This window comes from Trachypithecus francoisi, unplaced genomic scaffold, assembly GCF_009764315.1.
Source record: "Trachypithecus francoisi isolate TF-2019V2 unplaced genomic scaffold, Tfra_2.0 Lachesis_group2, whole genome shotgun sequence".
In the NCBI taxonomy this organism is placed as follows: domain Eukaryota; kingdom Metazoa; phylum Chordata; class Mammalia; order Primates; family Cercopithecidae; genus Trachypithecus; species Trachypithecus francoisi.
In genome coordinates, this window is record NW_022681465.1 from 140,722,609 (window position 1) to 140,749,468 (window position 26,860).

Here is a 26,860-nt window from a genome sequence, read left to right on the forward strand (position 1 = left end):
ACATGATGGTAACCAATCAATATGCATTATTTACTGTTTGTATTTCTTTCAATGCTTGAGTAAAAGCTGGAGGATTCCAATCCAGATCAAGATGCTCTAGTTTGTATTACCTCTGTTCAGTAGATTCAATTTCTGTGTCATCATCTGTGAAGTTGATGTTTCGTCTGTGATCTTTAAGGTCCCTTTCTGCTCTGAAATGATAAAGCAAATAGACTAATGAATATTTGGCATTATAAGAGGACAGATAATAGACATTTTAATTTTTCTGAATTATCTAAAAACTCTTGAGTGCTGATTACAAAGTGTTATATAAAAGTAGTTATGATTTTCTCAGTTACATCACAGAAACCAGAAAGTGATTGTGTAGCAAAACTATGAAGTAGGCGACATTTTTAGGAAATCCTGGCCCTTGCAGTCTTTACCTCCCCTGAGATGTTTCTCTTGCACATCCTAACTTTTTTCCTGAGCCTTCTTTTTCCCTCCCCCTACTTATCTGACTCTGAGTTATATGCCTTATCTCTAACTGTAAAATGAAAGTTCTTGTTTCCTATTAAATAAATTTCATGCTCTGAGAAGCAGGGAGGAAGCATATTTCAAACAAGTTCTGTGATTGGACCATGCTTTCCAGGGCCCTGATATAATGCCAGATTGGTGACTACTATTTTCTCTCATATTTGACAGATCATTGAATTATGGTATCTCCCTCAAACCAATGATATGGCCAGTTCTTTAATGTTCACACACTTCTGGTTCTGGCTTCAGCTACTGACTAATAATACATCTCATTCACAAAGAATTCTTAGAGTTTCTGTCTCAGATTCTAAACTAAATAGTCTTAGAATTTTTCTTAACATGAACCTTCTCATTTTACTGATGGAGTAACGGAGGCTCTGAGAAATGACATGACTTAATTTATGTCCCCACAGCTAATAAATAACAAAGTTTCCTGCAATAATACCTGAAATAATATTACATGATATATTCCTCGTAGTCTCACTGTTTTATAAATTATTTTTGTTGTTTTAAATAAGAGTCTATCATTCAATTTGCATTTTTTTTACAATAAGGAGCATGCTAACCTGGTAGTAATTCATGTTTTATTTAGATTAGTTGAGAATTTAGGTTAGTTGTTAGTGAGGTCAGAACAGGATCCAGCAAAATTCCTGGGGCAGAAGAGGAACCAGAAGGAGAGGATGTGGGTAGTACAGACTGGAATGGAGAACTAACAGTGGGCTTAGCGAGATGGGATTTGTTGGTGACCCTGATAACAGTGGCTTTCATGCAGTGGTGGGGTCAAAAACCTGCCCAAAGTGGGTTAAAAAGTGAATAAATATGAAGTGAAGAGATACTAATATTACATGGATTTTTTTTTCTCTGAAAGTGAGTAGAGAAATAAAATAGCTGGAGAGAGACATGATCAATTGAAATATTTTAGATCAATTGAAATATTTTAAATATTTTACATATGTGCATATATATGTAAAATTATAAAACATTTGCATGCTGTTGGTAATGATTTCATATTTAGGTGAAAATTGATGGTGAGGAGAAAGAAATGTTGATTATAGGTATAAAGTCTTGGCTTGGTGAGAGGCAGTGAGACCCTGTAATAAATGGAAGGTTTGGCTTTCTCTAGGTGAAAAATCCAAGATTTTGAGTAAAGAAGCAGACAGCTTGAGAGATTTGGTATTGAAAAGATGCAATGGTTATCTTTTGGTTGCTTTGATTTTCTTGATGAAATAAGAAGTGAGTCAAGAGCTGAGAATGAGGAGAGGGAGACAGTGTTGGTGATTGCAGGATGGAAGAGTGTATTTGTTTGGGAAATATAGTAAAATTGCTGGATAGTGCTAAAGGTCCACTTAAGTTTGAAAGTCAAAAATATGAAGAGAGCCAGGTTAGACCTGTGTGAGTTTTTCTCCAGCCTCATGCAGCTGCTTGAGTGTAGTTGCAAAACAGACGGATAGCTGAGTTGAACCAAAGTTGAGGTTTTGCCAAACTAGGCTAGAGGAGAAAAGAGGAACAAGTAATTTGGGAGTATATAAAAGGAGTGATTATACCGATTACTCATGAAATATAAGAAAAGTAAGGAAGGAACTGAGGACACAAAACAGGTTATGAATGGATAGTAAAAAGTGGTGAGGCGAGTGGGATGGAGGTCCTGATGAATTTGCAGAGGAGAGCAAGGCAGATTCTAAAGTTAACAGAGCTGCAAAAATAAGAGCAGATGTTTGAAAAAAGATTTAAGGGACAATGCAGTTACTAGTAATGGCAAGGTCTAGTAGTGGCCATGGTAGTGGGTGAATGAGGTGGAGTGAAGTAGAAACCTGAAGAGGAGATAGTCAAGGATTTGGATGGAGACCACAGCATTGGTGTGGAAGTGGTCAAGTTGCTGACAGAATATAGAGCGGAGGAGGTGAAGAAGGTGAAGAGGTGAGTAGTGGTGAAGAAGCAGTGAAGAATAAGATGGTGAATTTGAAACTTAGGTCTTCAGTGATTGAGGAAAGCAATGAGGGTGGCAGATGACTGCCACAAGGCAGGAGAATAGTGGCAGAGGTTGATGGCGTATGTTTTCAAAAAGGTAGGATATTTGAAGGAGGAAGAAGGCAATAATTGACTATAAATGATTGTAATGAGCACGGAAAGCACCTAGCCTTACCTCCAGGCTCTGTGTGCAATGTGGGATGTAAAAGGAATAACAGCTCTCACTTGAAAGGCCAGCAAGGGAAGCAGTTTTTACAGAAAGAACCCAAGCTTTACACACAACTGGTGGAGGAGCTAAAAAGACATTTAAAGGTATAGGAAATCTTCCCAGTATAGATTGTAAGTTCCAGAGCATCCAGTAGAAGAGCTGGGGAGAGGCATGTTTAATAATGACGGTAGGATCACATTGGAGATGCAAACTTATCTGGGTATGATAGGTGATAGAGAATACTACTCAAACATTAATGTATTTGAAAATCCCCTTGGGATCTTGTGCAAATTCAGATTCACAATCTTGTTGTGGGGTGGGGAGCTAAGAGTCTGCATTTCTAACAAGCTTCAAGGTAAGGCTGATAATACTTATTTGAAGATCATACTGTAAGGAGCAAGGCTTTGTAGGCTTGGACTAGTGTGAGCAGCATTAAGGTTAGAATCTGGGGAGAGGATGCCAGTGATGGGTTTGATCAAGAACAAGTGGAGCTCTGGAGCCTCCTTCAATCTGGGAATATTTAGTAAATGCCAACATTTTTGGAAGATCAATTTTTAAACTGTCTTATCTTTAAATTTGTAAACCTTCTCTGAAACTAAAGCTCATGCATTAAACATGTATTTGTTTCAGTAAGTGTATTGCCTTTGTTTCATAGGTGTGCACACATTATTTCAATAGGACCGTTTGTTCCTTGGAGCCAGAGACTGTTGGGAATAGTGGAACATTATTGGATCATGAATCATAAGACTTAATTTCAGTTCCCATTTGTATTATTAAATAGCTATGGAAAGCAGAGGAAAAGATAATTTACCTTTCTGGTCAGTTTTATGTGTGAAGTGGGGATAATCATGCCTAGCTGTCAGTGCTATGAGATTCAAATGAGATACTTAATATAAAAATGTGTTGTAAATGGAAAAACAATATAATAACAAGATAATAATTATTGTCAGACTGGTATTTTTCTGATATATACCAGCATGGCATATTGGCTGGTGCTTGACATTATTGATCAGTGACCATGCCACATTGGTAGTTAAATATTTTAAAATATAACTCTTAAAAATTGTGTTTCATAAATTTACTGTTATTTATTCTATGTCTTTATAAAGTGTCAGCAGAAAAATGGGCATAAAATAGTTGTCAAATTAAAGATTTGGTCCCAAGGTGAATAAAATATATGAGCACCTACACCAAGGCACACTGACTGAAAAGTGAAAGTAATTCCAAAAGTCTGTAGAATGAGTTATTTCTAATGTCACTTTTACCAGGAAGCATTAAGGTGTCAGTTCTTGTTCCCTCACAACAAATTTGAAAGTGACCTCACTATACTTTTTGGCATTTGTTTCCTCTTTAGATTATACCCTTCACATTTTGTAGTTGGTTAATGCAGGTATACTCAGACAAAAGAAGGATGCTAGGTACAGACAAGCTATGATTGACCTAACCCATCTATTCTATTCTGCAGTAGAACTCTCTGTTCCAAAATGTGTTATGGGGACTCATGTTAAAACTTCTTCAAAAACAGCTTGTTCTCTAACAGTAAAAAATATTTCTTTTATTTTTCCTTTTTTTCTTGGAGAGCTTGCCTTAGTGAGAACTGATTTTCCCAGCTCTTTGCAATTCAGAAAAAAAGTATGGATTTTGGGGTTCAATTCTGGCTGTACCCCTTATTAGCTGTAAATCTTAACCAAGTTACTTAAACTCTGTAAACTTCAGGTTTCTCTTTTGTAAGACTGTCATAATTATAGGACCTTCCTCACATGATTGTTGTAAGAATTGAGATAATGTGCATAAAGTAAGTGCTAGTCACTATTAATGACTATGTAAGAACCTAGATAAAACATTTGTATCCTGAATTTATAAAGTCTCTAAATTCAACAGTAAAAAAAAAAAAAAAAAACCCACTTAAAAATAGGCAAAAGGTTAGAACAGACACTTCATGAAGTAAGGTATACAGATGGAAAATGAGCATATGAGGAAGTTTTCTACATCAATATTCATTAGGAAATGCAAATCAAAACCACAGAGAGGAACCACTTCACACTTATCAGAATGGCTAAAATTCTGACACTGATTATCAATAGCAATACCAATGACAAAAACCAAGTGTTAGGAGGATGGAGAGCAAACAGATGTTTCATACATTATTTATAGGAATACAAAATTGTAAAACCACTTTAGAAAAGCGTTTGTTAGTTTCTTCAAAAGCTAAACATACCACTACCACATGACCCAACCATGCTTCCCCTGGCCATTTACCCAAGAGAAATAAGGTGGTTGTCCATACGATGCTTTACATATAAATCTTTATGTCATTGTTTATATAGCTCAATACTGGAAACAACCCAAATGTCCAGCAACAGTTGAAAGGATAAACAAAATGTGGTACATCCATACAGTAAATACCACTCAACAATAAAAGGAAATTAGTTATTGATACATGCACCAATGTGAGCAAATCTCAAAATAATTGTTCTAAGAGAAAGAAGCCAGACAAAACAGTACTTATTGTATGACTCCTTTTATATGTAATTTTAGAAAATACAAACTATAGTGACAGAAAGTAGATTAGTGGTTGCCTGGAGATGGGATGGGAAAGGAGTAGAAAAAGGCAGGAAAGGGAGATTACCAAAAAACAAGGGAAAGTTTTCGGGGGAATAGATATGTCCATTATGTGTTGATCGTAGTGATGGTTTTACAGGTGTATACAAATGTCAAAACTTACCAAATTGTATGTTTTAAACATGTAGAACTTGTTGTATGTCAATTATACCTGGAATGAAGTTATTAAGAAAAAAGAGGCTCTCCATATTTTGACCCCATTTAATAACCTTATTGCTGAACCTTTTATTCCATTGAGTCTATAACCATATTCCTTATAGGGATTACCCCAAAACATTTCTTTCACTTGTCCATTAAACATATATTCACTGGGTCTCTGTTATGAAACAGACCTTAGAAGAGGAGTTAGGCATCCATCAGTGATCAAGACAGTCCCAGTTTCTTCTCTCATAAGCTTCACAATCTGTTCAGAGACATAAACAAGTCCACTGTTGTACAGTTATGTACATTTATTATTATTGTGTTTATTATTATTTTTATATATTTAGGGGGTACAAGTGAGGTGTCTTACATGCATACATTGTGTAGTGGTGAAGTCTGGGCTTTTAGTGTACCCATCACCTGAATAGTGAACATTGTATCCAATAGGTAGTTTTTCAACCCTCACCCCTGACCCTCCCACGTTTTGAGGTCTCCAATGTCCATTATTCCACTTTGTACATCCATGTACTCGTTATTTAGCTCCCACTTATAAGTGAGAAAATATTTGACTTTCTGTTTGTGAATTATTTCACTGAGGATAATGGCCTCTAGTTCTATCCATGTTACAGCAAAAAACATTATTTTATTTTATTTTTTTTAGTGCAGAGTAGTATTCCATGGCGTGTGTGCGTGTGTGTGTTTATGTGTGTGTGTATTTTTTTCTTTTAATCCAGTCCTCCATTGCCTGACATTGATTCCATGACTTTGCCTTTGTGTGTAGTGCTGTGATAAACATATCAGTATAGGTTTTTTAAAAACTATAGTGTGATTCCTTTCCCTTTGGGTGTATACCCAGTAGTGGAATTACTGGATTGAATAGTAGTTCTACTTTTAGTTATTTGGGAAATTTCATACTGTTTTCCATAAAGGCTGTACCAATTTATCATTTTTGACTAGTTAGCCTTTGATAACCTTGATGTTATAAGATAATCCTCCAATGGGGGCTGCTGGGCCTCTTGCACTTAAAAATTAATATAACTTCCAGTGTAGTTATTTGAAATAGTCTCCCACCATTTGAGACCTTCTCCGATTATTCTTGAATGATATTCAAGATATTCTCCGATTATATTCTCCGATTATTCTTGAATGATTTAATGGGTTTATTCTTAGTCCATTGCCACTTTTTGGTAGACAAGGTAACAGAAAGATTAAATGCATACGTTCTGAAGTCAGACTGCCTGAGCTTAAATTCACCTCTATCACTTGTTCATCTATTTAACTTCTTTTAGTTTTGCTTCCTCAGCATACTAATTGTACCTGTCTCATATAGTGATTGTGAGGGTCATTGGGATAATTCAAGAAGTTCTCTGAACAGTTCTTCGCGTATGGAGATGCTCAAAATATGTGAATTGTTTTCATTATTTTGGCTTCCTAAGGTAGCTTCATACCTATATAAAAAACACTCCAGCCAAATGTGGTCAATAATGCTAAATGGAAAACAACTCTGACCTAGAGCCTTGGAGGGTGACTAGATAGGTGTGAATTACATTATCACAGACAAAAAGAGACAGAAATTCAGAGAACCAGTCAGGTGAGACCAAAAATACATGTACTTTTGAACCCTAGAACAAAAGGCAGAACAGAAATTGAGGCAGTCAAAATTCAATCAACACAGGGTAGGTAAAGTTAGCCTACAAAGAGTTTCCTTTTCAAGGTAATGAGCCATGCTTATTTGGGTCATGATTATGCAGATAGGGAAGCTAAACTCAAGCAACATCATACTGAATGCTGAAATGGCAATTTAGTTCTGAAATCAGTGTTGTCCCCCACTGAGGGGATCCATTTATAGTTCTGTACTGGGTAGAAGTTAATATTGTGAGACCTAAGTGGGTAGTGTGTAAATGACTTCCATGGCTAGGAAGGGAATGAGACATGTGGTAACAGAGGGGAAAACACACAGAAAGTACAACTTTTGAAATTCATCTTCTTTATTCTTTTTTGAAATTAGCTCATTCTCATCTTAAAACTCAAGATCTGGTAGAAATTTGAATAGAGAAAGAAATAACTAAAACGGTATTACCCATTCGCTGAAAACCTATTAACTTGGTTGGATCTATGAAGAAAATAGGATATGAAAGGGACCCTTATTCATCGATATTACCCATAGTGCCATGGTGTCACTTTTAAAGCCATCATACAAAACATTCGATACTGAAGACATTTAAGATAATGGAAAATTGGTGTTTCTCTTAATGAACATGGAGCCAGAAATGACCCTCTGTCATCGTGCAGGTTATTTTTTTGGCCTGTGGACTGATTGGCACTGTTATCCCAGAATGTCCAGTGGTACATCAGCATCTGTGTGCAGAGCCCATTCAGTGTTGAAAGGGCATGCAGGGGCAGTGACAGGAAGAAAGTGGAGGGCTTTATGCAGCAGACTCATTGCAATGACAGACTTCACTGTTTGCCAGACCTCAGCTAGTGCCTCCTGCATCAGAATCTCCCTATCTCCAAGCTTCTGCTGGGAGGTTGGTTAGTAGCAGACAATAGGTAAGAATAGAGGAAGCTGACCACAGTCCGGAGGTGAGTGCGATCAGAGATAATTATTAATGCTGAGGTTAGAATAAGATCTGGAACTTCTTATTCAATGTACAAAGTACAATGTACAATGTACACTGAACTTCTAATTCAATGTACAAACTAGACCATTGAATTCTCTAAGCGGTATACCGTATCAGCCTTTCTCCCTATTTTCAGTTCTCCCTCCTTTACTCCCCACATTCATCCTCTCCTTCATTCCCTTTCATGTATTTCCAGGAGCCCATAGAGAACCAGGCACTGGAGAGATCCCAAGATGACTTAGAGTCATTTCCTGCCACTGAGAAGCACTGGACAGGGAGTCAGAACAGCAGCTTCTAAGGATCTAGATGACTTAGCGAGGCTCTTTACTTCTTGAGCCCCTAGTTTTATCTCATCAAAAATCTAGGAACTGGAGATGGTTTTATGATCTTACAGCTCTGAAAGTTTACTAGGTTTTAGATATTATCACTTATCATAAGCAAGGCATTCACCTAAGAATGTCATTTTATTCTCATGAAAATGAAACAGGCAAGCACAATTATCTGTTATATTACATATGAGGGTACCAAGACTTGAGGTTAAGTAAACTGCAGAAGGGTGCTTAGACAGCTGGTAAGTGGAGAATTAGAATTTGACTCCAGGCAATCTGACTCTATGCATGACCAATATACTATATTGCTCTTTTTGAAGTCAGTGGGTTTGTTTTATAGCTGGCATGGCTGGAACTAATAGAAATAGCATAGGTGCATGGGCTTTGGTGTCAGAATTGCCTATGTTCAAATTAGAGTCCCATCACTTTCTAACTAAGCATCTTTGGGCAAATTATTTAACCTTTCTGTGCCTTAATATCAGACTATCAATGGGTTAATAACAAATTTTGGACTAGAAATCATTGCAATACTGAGCTTTGCTTTACAACTCAATAGCCATTGATTTTCTGACTCCCAGCATATTCTCACTTTTCCTATTTCAGTGCCATAGTGCCTGAAATATCACCATTATGAGGACATTTCTTCAAGAAAAGCATTATCCTTTCAGTAAGTTTCTCTTATTAACAATAAAATATTGGCTAGGATTGAGGAATATACTATGCCGGGAAAGATATGAATAACTTTATGCCATCATCTCACTTATTCCTCACAAATAACATATAAAGTATGTACACATACCATATGTATAATAGTAATTATTCCCAATTTACATATGGAAAAGTGAGTCTCAGAGAGATGGCCAAGATGACACAAATTGTAACTGGTGGGACTGCAGTTTGATCCAGGTTTCTGATTCTAGAATTATTCTCTTAACCATTCTGACATTTTGTTACTAATAAATATGCCTGGAAGAGTTAGCATAGAGTCATGAATATATGTGTATATATATTACATATTATATATATTACATATTTTATATATATATATTTATTTCTGTTATTATTTCCCCCATAAGAGGAGGAACCAGAACAGTACAAAGAGTGTGGTATGTGGAGCCAATTAAAAAGAGAGAGTAAAGCACCTGAAAACCAACTTCCCTTTGCTGAGGAGGGCTGGTTCTGGAGATAAATTCTCTTTTCCTTGTTTGACTTTGCACCTCATGCTGGGGTTGCTGCTGAGAAACATGGCAGTCCTATTCCAATTAGCGTCATAGAGGCTCAGGGCTGGAAAAGAATTTGGAGAGTGTAGCCTTTAATGCTTGTCTGGTGAAGGCATCTTCTTTTTAACAACATGAACTTTTTTTCTCCTCTTGTCTCTGCTGTCACGCCTCCTTGAACGTGAAATCACTACATCTTTTAGGTGATCTCTTTGACAGTGGTCAGCTCTGCATTTCAAAGCTCCTTTTTTAAAATCTTAAGCTTGACTTTTCCTTGTTTTGTTCTTTCCTGTTGATTGGCAAAAAACAGGCGTGGTTGTTTTTCTATACTATAGTTGTACATACTTTTGGAGGCAGAGATGGCAAGTCACATACTCTGCCTCTCTGGCTGCCATCTTTACTTAAAATCTGACTTATTTATCAGATTTTAACTCAACATCACTTTCCTTAAGAACCCTACCCATAACCCAGACAACACCCTTGTTTTATGCATCCATAGTACCCTGAATTTTCTTTTGGAGCCCTTTGTTCACCAGCAATTATACAGAGATAATTATTGTTTCTCACAAGGTATACGCTCTATGAGGGGCAGGGACTTGCTGTCTAGTTCACGTGTGTGTACTAGTCACTGTGTTTATGCATTTTATTTACAAACTTTTATGGAGTATCTCCTGGGTATCAGCCTCTGTACTTGTGAACAAGATAGATTTAGTCCCTTACCTCGTGGAACTTATAGTCTAGTGGAGTTTTTCATTCTTTTTTTCTCAACTTTTTTTTTTCTTATAGCAATTGACAATAAGAAAATATTGAAGTATGATTTCTATCTATGGTATTTTTCTAAGTGTAAATTGATTCAGAATGGTAGTTTAGACATGTGCTCATTGCCATGATTTAGTTTATGAACTGCACCGATCCTCATTTCTAAGAGTTAAAAAACTGGGACTGGGTGGTTGGACTGACAGGTGCACAGATGGACTACATCAATGATAGCATCACAGTGAATTGAGAGCCATTCATTAATTTATCTTTTCAGCGTTCATTCATCTTTTCTAATTCCCTTTGCAGTTCTGCTTCTACCAGTCTTAGCATTTGGGATAATAAAGTCTTTGGCCACAATGTAGGCCAAAGATTTGTGGTCAGAGTGGCTTGAGTTCTATAATATCCAACCTACTTACTAGCTACACAACCTTGGACCAAACTAAACTCTCCAATTTTTAGCTTTCTGAGAAATATCATTTCCTACTTCATAGTTGTTGTTTTTTAAAAACGATGAAATGAGAAGTAGTAGTAGTAATGCCGTCACCACCACTACCACCACCATCATCATCTAACAATTATGTGACACTTATTATGAGCCAAGAACCATTCTAAGGACTTTCTATATATTAATTCATTCAATCCTATCTATGAGATAGATATTCATATTATCCCTATTTCACAAATGAGGGAAAGGAAGCACACAAAGGTTAATAAACAAGTTCAAAGTCTCCCAGCTGGTAAGTACAGATCCAGGAGAGAGATCACAGTGTCTGGGTCTGCATTCCATGCTCCCAACAACGCGGTTGTAGCTGCCTCTGGATAATGCAAGTAGCGCACTCAGCAAGGTGTTCAGTAAAAGGTGTCTTTATGTGGCTAATACAGGTTCGTGACAGCTCAAATTAGTTTGCCCCACTTTTCCTAGGGGATCTTACCAGATAAGAGAAGCATTGTAAGCATGAAGCACTACTTATTCATTCTCTTACTCAAATGAGCCCTAAACCCAGGCTTGTACCTGCTCTAAGTGGTCAGATTAACAAACTAAAAGGAATAAATAGGTAAAAGAAGGAATCAGGCATGGAATCTAATAAACAGAAATGAGATTCTGATGTGAAACATGTCTGCAAGATAATAGAGTTTTGTTCCTGAGTCTTCCACACACGTCTCTTGGCTCTGAAAACAGAACTGCTCATCAGTGTCAGTTACACCACAGTTCAGTGCCCTCTTAGTGTCCATCACACCAAAAGCTCTAAGATTTAAAATTATCTTGAAAGAAGGTAAAACCTACCATATGTTTACGTGCTCCCACTCTGCATCTCAGTGGTTTCTTTAAAGAGTGGAACAAAAAGAATATTCTGCATTTTATCTAGTGTGCTGGTTCTGTAACCATAATAGGGTCTCTGCCTGGTAGAGGGCATGCATTCCTTCCCTGCTTTCTTGTGTTATTCCTGCCCTTGTTCCAGCCTGCTTCCTTTTCCTTTAAGGAACAGCCCAGGTGCCAAGTCATATTTTTCACTCACTCATTCATTTATAGCAAAATTTTGTGGAAGTTTCTACCATGTGTTTGGTACCGAAGGAAGATAAAAGAGAAGAAAATAAGCATGAATCTTGCCTTTTAGGTCACACAAGAATTTGTATTATAAGTTCAAGGAAAAGATTTTGGAGAATTTTATGTGAGAATTGTGATCAGATTTGCATTTTGAGATTGCTCAGGCTGCAATGTGGCAGATGGATTGTAAGGGACAAGAGTAAATGCTATTATAATAGCAAGCAAGAGATGATAGAAATGCCCCATCTCTCAGTTTTGAAACTGACTTTGCAATTTTTTTTAATAAAACACATCACAATTTTATTGCTTGAAGAATACAGCATATGAAATCACAAGAATGTCAAAATGAAAAGTCAATAGGTTTGAAACATATAATACATTATCAGATCCAGTGAAATTTTTTTTTTTTTTTTTTTTTTTTTTTTTTTTGAGACAGAGTCTCGCTCTGTCGCCCAGGCTGGAGTGCAGTGGCCGGATGTCAGCTCACTGCCAGCTCCGCCTCCCGGGTTTACGCCATTCTCCTGCCTCAGCCTCCCGAGTAGCTGGGATTACAGGCGCCCACCACCTCGCCCGGCTAGTTTTTTTTTTGTATTTTTTTAGTAGAGACGGGGTTTCACCGTGTTTGCCAGGATGGTCTCGATCTCCTGACCTCGTGATCCACCCGTCTCGGCCTCCCAAAGTGCTGGGATTACAGGCTTGAGCCACCGCGCCCGGCCCAGTGAAATATTAATTAACCTGAACTCTGCATCAGAAAAAAAAGGTGTGGAAAATATCTAAGTTGTTTACTTAAGAAACAGATAAAATAGAAAGTATAAGGATGTTACAGTACAAATTAGAAAAGCCAACACACATTAACGTATTATTGTTCTAGACTAGACTACCTTTGGTATTTAAACTTTTAAAAAATAATTTCTTCTATCTCATCCAAACACACTTCATGGGTATGACATCCATGAAGTAACTTCAACTTAAAACATTCAGCAAAATTAACCTTTTCAACTCATGGGGGAAGTATATTTAATAAATGTATAGCAACACTTCCCTTTTACTAAAACTGCAAAATATGATCATTAAGAAACCTAATACTTATAAAACTGTACTTATTTAGCTCTCCAATTAAAATTGGAATCCTGGTAGCCACAGTCTATTTGTGGGCTTGGTGAATATAAAGGTTTAAAAGACTTGCCAACTGACATAGGAATGTAATTACTTGATACTATCTTAAGTGACTTTTCCTTTCTGTTTCCAAAATACAGACACTATGCCATTTATTCAACATCCTGGATTCCTATAATCACTACCATACCTTATTTATTAGAACCAAATTAAAGGTTCTCTCTTTTAACAAGCAAGTAGAAACTATTTATGTTTCATAGAGGGCTGATCAGTTATAACACAACTTATGTTTCATATAGAGTTGGTCCGTTAATTCATTTAGAGTTGATGAATTGTAACATACTTCTTAAGAAAAACTAATCTTTTTTTAAAGCTATCACTCAATTATGATGGAGACAATAATGTCATCTCAAAAGGTAATGCTGGACTCTAGGCCATCTAGTCAAGAACATGTAAAAGTAATTCTAAAAACAATAAGTAAACTATAACTACAAGTTAAAATATAAATCTCTCTCTAATAGCAAGCATGCTCATTAACTTTCATTTCTTTCCCCCAGCAAAGGTTTGAATATTCATGAACCCCAGTTAAACCAAGGGAACCAAAGCAATTGTTTCAAAAGTCCCACCTATATATTTGAATAATATGAGTATGGATGGACTAGGCAAGTAATACTATCAAAAATTATTGAATTGGAGTGAAATAGTAAAATCATGACAGACTTCCAAACTGGGCAGTCTTTGAAATGTCATAGTGGAGCTCAAAATGAATTATGCTGTAATAAAACTATAGTTATTACCTCTACACAAAAGAAAAAAAATAAAAATCCCACCAAATTTATACAACTACTATTGAACATACTTCTTCCTAGTTTTTGAATGTCTTGAAGCTTTTCTAAACAAGTATATTTATCTGAGCATATATATTTATTGCCTATATATGTACTCATGTTAAAAGACAAATTCAGATGTTACAGAACTGAACTCTTTTCACCAACCTGATCCAGTGTCTACCGACTTCACACAGCAACCCCCTTAATAATTTAAAATTCACAAGTTTTAGTTTAGTTAAAAGGGTAAAGGAAATGCAAATGCAGATTTAGAGCTTTGTATAAATTTCACTGTATTTTTATAAACTTTAAGTTTTCTGTAACACTGTTGATTAAATGAAGGACTTGCTGCTTTCTAAAATTTCATAAACATCATTAAAAATTTAAAATTGATATTATACTGAACCTTAAATTTTCAATAGTTCAAAGAGACAGTTGTTACATTTATAGCACACAGTAGATGAAACTTAATCACAGACATCCCTAGAATACCAATGACAAGTCCACCAAGATGCATACAAAATTACAGATAAGCATTTCTTCCGCTGTTTTTGTTGTGCAGGGAAAAACATTTATAGAAGAAATAGAGACTCAGTTGTTGAATTTCAGATATCAGCATCATCTTCAAAAATTTTAACAGTGAAAAACTATGACAATGAATGAGATCTGACCTAACTGACTCCATCTTGCCTTTAACCTCCAAACTACCCTTGTTCATTCCTGGGCATAGACCGAACTAACTTTGGGAGGAATTTAGTTTATAGCTTAACTTTGAAACAAAGATGATAACAATTCCTCTTTGAAACAAACCCCCTCCTTGCCTGGGAACCAGACTGCCTTTGTAAAACTAACAAACTAGCCACAAGATCTAAAATTATGGCTCAGGAGCCATGCAGTCAAGAGATCACAAGATTCCCAACCTCCCCAGTTGCTCTTATAGATAACATTACTATTGTAAAACCTAAGATTGGTGTTTCAGGTATTTTTCAGACCCTGCATTCTGATGGATTAGCTGGTACTACCAAGACCAGTAAACTGACTCATCTGGTCTTGTGGCCTCCCCTGAGGAACTGACTCAGCACAAGAGGACAGCTTCAACGCCCTATGATTTCATCCTGACCCTACCAATCAGCCTTCCCCATTTTCTAGCCCTTTGTTTGCCAGACTATCTTTTAAAAACACTAGCCTTTAAATTTTGTAGTGAGGCTGATTTGAGTACTAATAAAACTTGAGTTTTCCATTTAGCCGGCTCTGTGTGTATGAAACTCTTTGTCTATTACAGTTCCTCTGTCTTGATAAATTGGATCTAACTGGGCAGTGGGCAAAATGAACCTGTTGGACAGTTGCAGTTTCATATTTTCTTTTTTCTCAAAAATTCCTTTGCTACCTTAAAACATCTTCCTGTAGTCTGGTTAAGTCAGTACCTTTTGGATCTTACCTGGTTCACTGGTGAGCATCTTGCTTAGAGTCCCTGTCTCATGATTATCTGCCATGCCCAAAATAGAACTTTCTACATTATTTAGTGCCCACTACAACATCTGAGTATTAGAATTTCAGCATTGATAGGGTCCTTAAAGGAAATCCAATCTGACCTCTTTATTTTGGAGAGTTTAGGGTGGTCAAACAACTTGCCAAAAATCATGTATTAAATTAGTGATAAAGATTAGATATAATAGCAACATTTTGGGCCCAACACCAATTTACGAATGACTTGAGATACTACATAATACTTTTTCCCTCTTGTTTACAATTGGTATCTTACAGTGAAACAGGAGAGGAGTGAGTGGTTTCAGAAGAAAACTGTAGAAAGGGAAGTTATGAGGTTAAAAATGAAATAAATACCATTACCTTTTATCTCGAAATGGTTTATATTCTGATAGCAGTGAAGATAACTAGTATTTCTGGACAAGCCAGGTCATAGTCAAGGGGTCAGGGAGCAGAGATTGTGTGACCCCTTAGGGCAAGTCTGGGGAACGAACACCTGGCATCTTGGTGATAAGGAAAAATCTCCTTTTTATCCTTCTTTTTCATAAATGGTTTGTCTTTTTCCTTCTGTCAGGCCTGTGCATATACAGGGTTTCTGTAATACAGCAATTTTTTTTCATGCTCATGTTTTAATTCATGCACACTTAACTCAGACTTTATAATGTGGTATCTTTGGATTTCGCACCAGACATTTGGTTTAGTGACCTAACTCTCCTATGAAACGTAAAATATTGGGCAAATATTTAAATCCCTCTGAGTATTAGTTTCTTCATTTCTGAAATCTCTAAAATTATCTGAAAAGTGATGCTTAGCTGACAGAGCCATTTTCAGGCTGATCTGTTGTAAATCAGTGTTTTTCAAAGCTTGGTTTGTAGACCATCTGCATCAGACTCTCCTGCAAGTATGTAATAGAACTGTAGATTCCTGTGTCCTCCTCTGGACCTTTAGACTCAGAATCTCTGGCAGTGGAAATCTCAGAGTTGGTATTTTACCAAGTGATTCTGATGTGCATCTAAGTTTAAGAACCATTAAATAATTTGGAAAAGTGCTTCATATATTTTAAGATATTATATAAATGTAATTTTCAGAAAATGTAGTATTTCCACTCAAACTGCCCTGGTCTTTGCCTTTCCTTGCTAAAAAATCTCTCTAGAAAACCACCTCTGCAGGGGTCCTGGGCAGCGTCTAAGCAGTCTAAGGACACGTGGACAAAGGCAAACAGCCACCTGAATGAAAATTCTGTAGTCTGCTGAGGCTTGACTCACCAGCCTTTTAACAAAATGCTGTAATGTTGTGGAGTGCATGTAATATCTGGTTGGAGAATCAGGCAGGAAGATTCAGACACGTCACTGAACAAAAAAATTTCTGCAGTTGGAAAAAAAAGCAAAATGAAGTTAAGCTCGGTGTTTCATATAAACGCAAGACCTGCACTACCATGGAATACTATGCAGCCATCAAAAAGGATGAGTTTGCGTCCTTTGTAGGGACATGGATGCAGCTGGAAACCATCATTCTTAGCAAACTATCACAAGAAGAGAAAACCAAACACCGCATGTTCTCACTCATAGGTGGGAACTGAACAATGAGATCACTTGGACTCGGGAAGGGGAACATCACACACTGGGGCCTATCATGGGGAGGGGGGAGGAGGGAGGGATTGCTTTGGGGAGTTATACATGATATAAACGTTATGCACATGTACCCTAGAACTTAAAGTATAATAAAAAATAAAAAATAAAAAAATAAAAAAATAAAAAAAATAAAAAAATAAAAAATAAAAAAATAAAAAAAAATGTTTAGTTTGTTTACACACAGAGAGTGAATATGAAATGGATACATTTATTGTCTATTGATTAGATTTCTTTAGTCTCTCAATTACTGTCTAGTTGGATGAACTTCCTTGTATTTATTTGTACCTCAAAGTTGGGGAGGAGAAGCTGGGTTAAATCATTTCCTTGCTCCCAGAAAGACGCTGCTGGCTTGGTTGAGGTGGGAAACACCTCACATCATGACATGAGCAAAGCACTTGGGCTGAGGCATCACCCCGTTGTCCAGCACTATCTCATCCTTAAAGAACAAATGTCTTCACAATTTTCTTGAGTTTTGTTCTACATGAAAATCTGGTGTACTCTCAGGCAGACAGGCTATTTAAAAGCCCGAGGGAAATCTATGTGGGGTTTAACTGCCCGTGAGTAGGGTTGTCCTGATAGGAGCTCTGACTTTGAGGTCTATTTTTTCATTCTATGCTTAAATTTTGTTTTCACTAAAGAAATTAGATTTTTCTTTGAGCAAGCACAAGAATGGAACAGGGAAAGCTATGAAATAGCTGGGATTTATGGTCTATCTCAGAGGCAATTTTTTTCAACTCATCTAGGCTGAAATTACTGCAGTCTTCCCCTAGAGTTCCTGTGGAATTTGTTTTCAATTTAGACTGAATACCTGAAAAAAATAGGATGCAGAATGATACTGCAGTTTCTGAAGTGTAGTCTGGAAACTTAGACTATGCTATGCTTATAAACAAATTCAAACATATTTGTTGTAAAGCATTATCTAGATTGAGATTCCAATTTTCCAACTGCTCTACCTATAGGCTACATTATTAACTCTTTGTTCAGTGTGTTCCAAACCAGGGTCTTAATAGACCCCCATGCTGCTCTGTAAGACACTTTCAGGAGATCCAAAAGTATACTGTGGAAGAAGAGTAGTTATAAGGAGACCTGCATTTTCGTGCTGGTTCTGCTTTTCTACATATTTTATTCTAATCAAATCATGACCTTTTGTCCCTCAGCTTTCTCATCAGTAAAAAAGGAAGGATGTTGAACTAAATCAGTGTTTCTGTACAGGTGTTTCGTAGATCACATATGAGATACCTAAAACTAATTGCATGCACAAATCAACAATTACGATCTCTTTGATGTGTTGGATATTCCATAACCTGATTTCAGGATTAAATATTTAGGAAATCTGTAATATTCCAAATAAAGAAGAGCACGTATTCAAAAGCTTGCTATTTGGGTATCTGGGCTAATTGGAAGAGAAGTCTGGGATCCATTAGCCATGGCTGGCATGCAGTTGGGAACAGGGAGGAGCAGTGTGTGCCCCATGTGTAGGCTGACCTGAACCTGACAAGCCTACCTTTTTGGGAGGATGCATGCACACAGGTGGAGTTAGAACCAGAGGTTGCCATATTCTATCAGGTATTTGTGTCTGTGGAACATTTAGAGGGTCGTCGGGGCAAAACAGTGAAAAAGATGAGCCCAGTGCAAAATTGCTGTCTGTGAGAAACATGTACACCCTGATAGAATTACATGTGGTTTGAAACTTTTTAAATTAAATTAAATTAAATTTTAAGTTCCAGGATACATGTGCAGGATGTGCAGGTTTCTTACATAGGTAAACGTGTACCATGGTGGTTTGCTGCACTATCAACCCACCACCTAGGTATTAAGCCCAACATGCATTAGCTGTTTTTCCTAATTCTCTCCCTCCCCACACCTCACCCCCGACAGTCCCCAGTGTGTGTCCATGTGTTCTTATTGTTCAGTTCCCACTTATAAGTAAGAATATGTGGCATTTGGTTTTCTGTTCCTGTATTAGTTTGCTGAGGATAATGGCTTTCAGCTCCATTCATGTCCCTGCAAAGGACATGATCTCGTTCCTTCTTATGGCTGCATAGTATTCCATGGTGTATATATACCACGGTATTTGGGTTGATTCCATGTCTTTGCTATTGTGAATAGTGCTGCAATGAGCATAGGTGTGCATGTATCTTTAAAATAGAATGATTTTTATTCCTTTGGGCATATACCCAGTAATGGGGTTGCTGAGTCAAATGATATTTATGTTTCTAGGTCTTTGGGGAATCGCCACACTGTAAGCAAAAACTGACCAATGGAATCTAACTAAACTAAAGAACTTCTTTCTGCGCAGCAAAAGAAACTATCATCAGCGTGAACAGACAACCTATTGAATGGGAGACAATTTTTGCAATCTATCCATCTGACAATGGTCTAATATCCAGAATCTACAAGGAACTTAAACAAATTTACAAAAACAACAACCCTGTTAAGTGGGCAAAGGACATGAACAGACACTTCTCAAAATAAGACATTTATGTGGCCATAAAACATATGAAAAAAAGGTCAACATCACTGATCATTAGAGAAATGCAAATCAAAACCACAATGAGATACCATTTCATGCCAGTCAGAATGTCAAATATTAAAAAGTCAAGAAACTTCTGTTTTTATTCTGGAAATGTTTGCCCCTCTTTCTTATATGGAAACTCTTTTCCTGATCTTTCTCTTTCATGGTGCAGTTCATGACCCAGCCTTTTCATGAAGCTCTTAAAGAAGATCCCAGCTTACCTTTCCTTTGTAGGTACTGTGGCAACTTGCACAGGAATATGAAACACCGTAGGTCATAACAAACAAGAAGTGGATTGATCAGTCTATAAATCACTAGCTATACTATCAGAAATAAGTGGTATATATAACATTAAGGTAAATATATAGAGACTTTAAATGAGCATTATAAGCAGTCTTAAAACAAATGGTTAATATTGACTTTATTTTCTTTGGGAGGCCAAGTCAGGTGAAACACAAGTTCAGGAGTTTGAAACCAGCCTGGCCAATGTGGTGAAACCCTGTCTCTACTAAAAATACAAAAAATTTAGCTGGGCATGGTGGCAGGTGCCTGTAATCCCAGCTACTTGGGAGGCTGAGGCAGAAGAGTCACTTGAACCAGAAGGCAAAAGTTGCATTGAGCTGAGATTGTGCCACTGCACTCCAGCCCAGGTGACAGCAAGAGACTCCGTCTCAAAAAAATAAATAAAAATAAAATAAAAAATAAAAAATACTGACTTTATTTTAAGTGAAATGTGTCTATAAAGAAAATTTAGAGGAAAGTGAACAAAGAGAAGGGTTATATTGCTGTCTAAATGACTGAGTACTAAAGCCTACAGTCTGAAAAAGAAAAAGAAATAACTTTGCAAAGAGAAATGAGTGAGACTTTTCTGAACCTCATCAGGAAATGCTGATATCTAGAGTCTGCTGTTAGCTAGCATATCATTTAGAGACTGAGGAAGGATACTCTCGGCACAGAAGAGTGGATGGCCAGAAAATTACAGTTATATAATCAGCTTTGTGTGAGAAAACTGAGTCAGGAAAGCACAATATACTTCAAGTAGAAATGATTCAAATAACAGATTTTGTCTCAAACTCATTTTTGGATCTTACAAAGAATCACTGCACTGACTGAGGCCAGACCTCTGGGAGAATAATCAAGCAATTTCACATGGACCAAATGTACTGTCTCTTCCCTTCTACTGAAAGAATTAGCATGGATACCCTAACATGTCCATTTTGCTTCTTTCTGGTTTTCTTTGTGCTTACATTCAATTTCTTTATCTAGAATATGAAGATGATAACAAGCACCATGTATGATTTTTACAGATAATTCAATGAGATAATGTATGTGGGTGTGGTTTATAAACTACAAATATAAAACACTGTAAAACCATATTCTACTACTATAGTTTTCTCATTTGATTGGGAATTAAGTAGAATATCTTATACTGGAAAAATATAGAAAAGAACAACAAAAAAGTATGGTTTATTGAGTAACCTAGTTAGGTGTGAATCAGGGGAAGAGAAAACCTACAGTTCAGCATACTTCCTTTTTTTAACCTACATGAGGTTGATTTTTTTTTTTTTTTAGAAGAGGACCATCTATTAGAATGTACCATAAAAAAAGAAACATGGGATAACCCTCCTTTCCCTTTCCCCTTGCCAAAGACCTGGAGATTCATTTAACACTTTTTTGAGCTCCTACTACATATCAGGAAGTATTCTGGGTGCTGGGAAACAGTGGTGAACAAGACAGATAAGATTTGCACTCTTTTCAGTGGTAATAAGAAAGGGGGGATAGAAAAGACAATCAACAAATTAATACAATACTATCAAATATTGAAAGGTACTGTAACAAAACAAGCAAAGGGATGTGATGGATGCACACAGGGCTTTAGTGGAAGGTGAGGTAGCCATGAGAATGTGACTCTTAGATCTTCTACCATGGGGAACATCATTGATTGGTAGTCCCCGCTTCTGCAGTCTGAAGCCACCACCATGATCATGCTGAGATCACCCTTCCCCAGAATTCTCCCAGCCAGTGGCTGAACATGACAGGGATACTAAGGCAAGCTCCTTGCTGTGAGATGCAGGACTCCTCCATTCGTGACTCTGGCTCAAGGCCTTGCTAAAATGTATCAGAACTACTTCTATTGCCCAAGATACTTCCTACTCAACCTTCCTTCCATTCCTCTCTCTTTCATAGGGATCAGACTTACATCACAGTATGATATTTTCTCCAGCACCCTCACAGGCATTTCTTCCAATAAATCTCTTGGCATCTGCTTCTTGGAGGACTTTAACTCAGAATTGGTCATTTCAAATTGTGTCACACAATGCTTGTTGGAGGAAGAGATAATTGAGTTGAGATCTGGAGAAATAACATTTCAGGAAGACAGAGCATCAAGTGCAAAGACCTAGCAGAGGCAGGAATATGCTTGACATATTCAAGATACAGGGAGAAGGCCAATGAGCTGGAATGTGGTGAGTGAGCAGGAGATTGTTGGGAGGCAAATTCAGAGAGAGAAGTCAGGGCCAATCATGTAAGATCATACTGGCTATGGTGACGAAGTTGGATTAAGTATGACAGGAAGCCAGTGGAGCATTTTAAGCAGGCGAATAACATGGTCTGAGTGAGAAGATACTTTCTACAGCTATGCACTCTGCAAACATACAGTATTTTTGATGAAGAAAACAGTGATTTCTGGAAGTGAGTCTTTCTCAGGCAGATCCCGCATCTGCGTGTGTCTTAGCCACCACAACCTCTTCTTCCTTTGTCTCTCTGGGAAAGGGATAGAAAAAGGTAAGTTTTGACCCAATGACTGGAAGAGTTGAGAAAAGCCAACCACAATGACTTTACCCAAAGGCTTTTTATTGTTGATATTCTTCTTGACATCAAGTTTGGGGAAATAGTTTCAAATTGGTCAGTGTGTCTATTATTAGAAAGTCTTTAACTCCATCTATATAATTTTTTATTGGGTCTGGGTTTTATTCAACAATACCCCATCTCTCTTCATGTTTGTCTATGATGAAATTTTAGTTCTCTGTTCTGCTCTTATATACTCTGGCTGCATGCAGTACTTTTTGATCCTCATCACATTTGTCCAGCACAGGACTTCTGGATTGTCTATAGCTCTCTTCTTTACACAAGAAATTCTTGTATTATGTTCGACAAATGCAGTTGAATGTCAGTCACTTAATGCTGACTGACATTGCTCCCGTATTGTTGAGAACATGCTCACATGTGCAAACTCTTGTTATTGCAATAAGGCAGATGCCCATACAGAACACCAATAGTATGATAAGTGGGACGTATCTGGAGGGTAAGCTCTTCTTGAGCTATTTTTTTTTTTTCTTGTTTAATGGGAGTGACAACTCAGTCCATAGTAAATTATTTATTAAACAGCTATCATGGACCAACTTCTGAACTAGGTGATGGGGATACAGTGGTGATGACTTGCATGTGCAGAGCTCCTACTCATGGATCTTCAAGTTTGGTTGAAAGGAAAGAGTGTGGAATAAAGGAAGAAATAAAATGGCCTAAGCTTGCAGTCTGGATCCAGTACTTCATAGCTATAGTACCTTGGGAAAAATCATGCTCTTTCATCCTGAGGTTCCTCCTCAGTTAAACAAGGATACTAGTAACTCCCCTGCCTTCCACTCAGGGTGATTACAAGAATCTCATAAAGTAGTAAGAAATTATACCCGTGTAACATTCAGATTTTCTTGTTTTGTTTTAGATGCTCTTGTTTTGCTTCTTGTTTCTTGTTTGATTCTTTTAGATTTGTTTGTTTTTAGACAAATGTATTTTTTTAATTTTAAGTTCTGGGATACATGTGCTGAATGTGCAGGTTTGTTACACAGGTATACATGTGCCATGGGGATTTGCTGCACCTATCGACCCGTAATCTAGGTTTTAAGCCCCGCATGCATTAGGTATTTGTCCTAAAGCTTTCCCTCTCTATTCCCCCACCCTCCAGCAGGCTCTGGTGTGTGATGTTCCCCTCCCTGTGTCCATGTGTTCTCATCATTCAACTCCCACTTATGAGTGAGAATATGCAGTGTTTTATTTTCTGTTGCTGTGTTGGTTTGCTGAGGATACGGTTTCCAGCTTCTTCCATGTCCCTACAAAGGACATAAACTTATTATTATTTATGACTGCATAATATTCCATGGTGTATATGTGCCACATTTTCTTTATCCAGTCTATCACTGATGGGCATTTGGGTTGATTCCAAGTGTTTGGTATTATAAAAAGTGCTGCAGTAAACATATGTGTGCATGTGTCTCTATAGTAGACTGATTTATAGTCCTTTGGGTATATACTCAGTAATGGGATTGCTGGGTAGTTCAACCATTGTGGAAGACAAACTTACATTTTAAGGGCAGTTTTTGATTGACAGGAAAATTGAGAAGGTAGTACAGAGTTCCCATATACTCTTGCATAGTTTCCCCTGTTAACATCTTACATTAATATGGTAGATTTGTTATAATTAATGAGCATGTATTGACACACTATTATTAACCACAGTTCCTACTTTGATCATTTGCTCTCAGTCTTTCCCTAATGTTCCTTTTCTGCCCCAGAATCCCACCCAGGGTGGCACATTGTATATAGTTGTCATGTCTCCATAGGCCTCTCTTGGGTGTGAACATTTCTCAGACTTTCTGGGTTTTTAAAAATCTTGAGAATTTTGAGGAGTACTGGTCAAGCATATTATAGTATGCTCCTCTATTGGAATTTGATTGATTTTTTTTCATGATTAGACTAGGGTTATGGGATTTTTGGAGGAAGATCACAGATGTAAAGTGACATTTTTATCACATCACATTTGGACTACACAGTATCAACAAAATTTATGACTACTGATGTTGCCCTTGATCACCTGGCAGAGGTAGAAGTTTTGCAGTTTCTCCACTATAAAGACCCAAGACCCCCACCCTTTGTAGTTCTATGCTGTACTCTCAGGAAGAAAGTCATGATGTGAAGCCTACACTGTAGAGGTGGGGAGTTATGCTCCGTGTCTTTGAGGGCAGAGTATCTACATCAATTATTTGGAATTTTTCGGTATGGGAGGTTTGTCTCTTCTCCCCTACTTATTTATTTATTCAATCATCTATTTATATCACTATAGACTTGTGGATATTTATTTTATACTTTGGGCTATATTCCAATACTACTTTATTTTGTTGCTCAAGTAGTTTCAGCTTTGATTATTGATTGGCTACTGTGTCCCTTTGGCATACTTCAATCATTGTGACCTTCCTTTCTTCCTTCCCTCTCTTCCTTCCCCTCCCCTATTTCTGGTACTACTAGATGTTCCATGCTCATCTTACATATTTCCTGCCTCAGTCCTAGAATCCATTGTTTCTTCTGTTTGCTCTGATTCTTTTTATTAGAGAATGGTGTTGGAAACCAAGATCTGCCTTTTTTTTTTTTTTTTTTAACTGGAGAAGGGCATTGGAAACTAAAATCCGAGCACAAAGTATGTTTCTTGATACTGGAGTCTCCCTGTTTCTCAGCCCTTTTATCTGACAGAGCAAGGAAATGTATGGTGTATATATTAATATGGATATATATTGATATGTTTTGGCTCTGTGTCAACACTCAAGTTTCATATCAAACTGTAATCCCCAGGTGTCGAAGGAGGGACCTGGTGGGAGGTGATTGGATCATAAGACCAGTTTCCTTGTGCTGTTCTTGTGATAATGAGTTCTCACAAGATCTGGTGGTTTAAAAGTGTTTGGTTTACAAACACCGCATGTTCTCACTCATAGGTGGGAACTGAACAATGAGATCACTTGGACTCAGGAAGGGGAACATCACACACCGGGGCCTATCACGGGGAGAGGGGAGGGGGAAGGGATTGCATTGGGAGTTATACCTGATGTAAATGATGAATTGATGGGTGCTGACGAGTTGATGGGTGCAGCACACCAACATGGCACAAGTATACATATGTAACAAACCTGCACGTTATGCACATGTACCCTAGAACTTAAAGTATAATAATAAAAAAAAAAAGATGACATGATGAAAATCAACATAAAAAAAAAGTGTTTGGTTTAAAAGTGCTTGGCAGCTTCCACTTCCTCCCCCTATTCCCCTGTTCCCCTCTCTCTTTCCTGCCACTATGTAAGATGTTTCTTGCTTCCCCTTCACCTTCTACCATGATTGTAAGTTTCCTGAGGCCTCTCCAGCCATGCGGAACTGTGAGTCAAGTAAAGCTTTTTCCTTTATAAATTATCCAATCCTAGATAAGTTCTTTATAGCAATGTGAAAATGAACTAATACATATAATCATATCTATAAATATTTCTGTATGTATCCATCTGTATCCATTTTAGGCTAAAATTCCTCATACTGATGTCTTCAATTCTAATCCATTATCACGTGGATGATTCTAGCATCTCGTCCTTTCTCCTGACCCTGGCTTTTGCTTATCTGCAGCTTCCCACTCCAACAGTGAGAAATCTTGATCTCACCATCTACCGTTCACTTACCTAATTGTCTGATTCTAGTATGCATGTATAGCAGTGTCAATATTGTTAGCCCATACACTATGGGGACAACTTTATCACTAAAGTACAAGGTTTATGTACAGTTTCTTTGCTTTTAGTTTTACAGATTACAATTGTTTCCAAGTTGGTTAGATTATTTTCCCACCACCCTCTTCAGTTAAGATGTTTCATATATTGATAATACAGTTTGATTGTTTTGTCACATTCTGTATTCCATCCTGGGATTTCCCCAACTTCCTAAATGACTTTTTAGTGTGTACTCATTAAAGTATTCTTTTTGTGTTGTAAAGCTCAACAGGTTTTGGCATTCGCATAGTGTCATGCACTTGTAATTACAATATCACAAAGAATAGTTGCACTTTTCTAAAAATTTACTTGTGCTTCCTCTATTCAGCTTCTCCAACCCTGTACCCCTTGCAACTACAGACTTTTAAAATTGTCTTCAGAGTTTTAACTTCATTAGAATGTCATTTAAAGGGAATCATACAGCATATAGCCTTTCAGTCTGGCTTCTTGCACTCAGTGACATGCATTTAGGATTTACCTATGTCTTTGTGTGGCTTGATAGGTGATTTTAAAATCACTGAATCACATTTCCTTTTATGGAACATACCAGTATTTTATCCATTCACTTAGTAATGGACATTTTGATTGCTTCCAGTTTTTGGGTAGTATGAATGAAGCTGCTATAAATATTTATGTGCAGGTTTTTTTGTGTGGCACTTTAGGTTTTGAGGCATTTTGGAAATCATTTTTTTCAGTGTGATTTTCAGGACACTTGAGGGTAGAGTAAATGAAGTGAGTCATGCCCCTGTTACACATTGGAAAGATATTTTAAGAAGAGGCTCTTGCCTCAGTT